Raw genomic sequence first — 2500 nt, 5'->3', positions numbered from 1 at the left:
TGACAGGATACCCGCATTGCTCTGGGTGATTCCAGTGCTTCTACAGCTTGGAAATTGCCTCCCCGACTTCTGTCAGGATAGGACTCCCCTTATTGAGGGGCAGACTTGACACCAGAATTGCGACAGCATTCCTGGCTGGATATGAGATGACTGTCAGTCCCCATGGCCAAGGAAGTGATACGAGTACTGAGAATGGTTTATTTCTTCAATTGAGGGTTTCTGGCTTCCGGTACCTGAGCCAGGGAGATCGACTACATCCCAGTTAGCACTCATTGGAGGATCCTCCAGAATTGCAGTGTTCTCTGGAGTTTTAAGTTATGTGATACCATCCATAAATTATCTGTGGGTAGCCCCCGGTTCACTTCTAAACTCCTTGTTCGTCCAGGGCTATCTCGTTTTACAATGCTTAATATCCTGATAAAATATATAGCTCTCTGCATCTTCAAACGTGAAATGCTTGATGCATTTCAGGACCGCCCAAGAATAAGGCTGAACTCTATCACTGAGTAGAATCAAGAAGCCATGGAACATACTGATTGGCTCGACTGGGTGTGGACTGGACATGCATTCCTTGGCATGTTCATAAGGACCATCACATCAAGAACCATGCTAAGGACATTGAAGACCATTAATTAGTAAATATTCGTTGTCCTGCATACCAAAGCTCAACTCAAGGCCCTCCTCACAGATTATAGTCTGCTCAGTAGATAGTTGGCCCATCTCAGGACATGGGTTGTAGGGATTTCAGACGGAATTCCTTGAACCGTATTATCAGGTTGACCCATCAACAGTGAGCCTGGGCATGAGTGGTCAAAGTCTATATAAGTACTTATATAGACCTTGTGAGTGGTATCGTGCTTCCGGTACATCTGTCCTACTCTGACAGAAGTTAAAGAGGCGATCTCCAAATTGAAGATGTGGTAAACCAGCGGGCATTTACTGCATCCCAGGTAATCTGTTAAGGGTTGATGATGAACTCATGACATACTTTCCTGACTACCATCTGGCAGTTCGAGACCATTCAGTGGCCTTCCTGAGGGGCATGGTCATTCCTCTGTGGAAGTGGAAAAGGGAATACAGGGAGTGCAGCAATTACCGAGCCATGACACTGCTCAGCATACCTGGCATGTTGCTAACGCACTTGCTTTAAACGTATTAGAGACCACGTACCATTTCACAAGAGCACTGGGTTTCAAACTATTTAGTATGGCGAGGCACTAAGGAATAACTAATATTTTAGCGGCACACTTGCGTTTTAACAAATATACAATAAGTGTGTCTCTGTGTGTGTACCATAAGACTTGTCCATTCCCTTTAAACTATATGTAAATTTCTCCTCCCCCCTTATAAGTGACATTATGTACACAAATAAGACCCCCAGATTTTAGCGGCACATCCTTTGGGAATCACTGCATGGCAAGCCCACAGTAGACTGTATCTCTACAGTTCGAGTCAATGCAACCAGCACTGACTTTGAGAAGGCATTTTACTCAGGGCATCGAATGGGAGATCCAGAGGAATTCCAACAAAGGTTCTTGGACAAAGCCAGCCTATATACTGGTTCTAAAAGTGCTGCAAGTGTGGTGGGAGCATGTCTAACTTCTTTCCTGTGAATTCAGGAGTGAGGCAGGGTTGTCCTTGCACCACCATTTCTCAACGCTTGCCTGGGCTACTTTTCAAAGTTAACGTGGAGCAATGGCGTCCTTGATTTTGCTGTGGAGCAATGCCGATCTAGATTTTGCTGACCTTTGACAACTGCTGCTGTGTTATTTGAGATTTTCGAGACCCTCGTGACGGCTTTCAATGCATTTAGCAATGAGGCGAACCCTTTAGGGCTAGAGATCTCTTGAACCGAGATCAAAATCCAGACTTTGGAGGCATGCTTCCCTGGAATTGAAATTGCACTGTGTTTCCCTTGGGACCTATTTTAGTCCCTTTACAACAGGCTCTTGTACCGGATCATGGAGCATAGTTGTCAGGACTACATATCCAACTGAGACCAGCACTGGATCTATTGCATACACAATTTAGGACAGCTAACTGATGTTGTAGAACTCGACTCAAATCTCTGAAGATGACTCCACCCGCTAGCTGGAGGAGACCCTGGGACGACAAAGAATGTCGTGGCTTGGGTGGATCGACCACATCTGTTAAGATGAGAGTTGGAGATTGGCCGTACTCTTGCTTGGCGGGTCGTCATGAGAGCCCCATGTGGCTGTGAATGGTGTATTCGGCAATGCGGCAATGTGGACGTACCGATTAATTAATTAGCAAAGCACCATGACAAAAATACAAAATGCTGCAAGACATCAATTAGATACTTTATATTTCTGTATATATGGAGTGAATATGATCGCGAGGAAATGAACAATACCTGTATACCATTTTTTTTTTTTTTTTTATCTAACAAATGAACCATGACTAACATGGTGAGATGTTTACAAAAAAAAAGGTAAGTGCAGCATGGGTTGAGAGCACAAGATTTTACAGAAGTAGATTA

This window comes from Penaeus vannamei, chromosome 1, assembly GCF_042767895.1.
Source record: "Penaeus vannamei isolate JL-2024 chromosome 1, ASM4276789v1, whole genome shotgun sequence".
In the NCBI taxonomy this organism is placed as follows: Eukaryota; Metazoa; Arthropoda; class Malacostraca; order Decapoda; family Penaeidae; genus Penaeus; species Penaeus vannamei.
The sequence above is the reverse complement of the archived record's forward strand: the minus strand, read 5'-3'. Positions refer to the sequence as shown.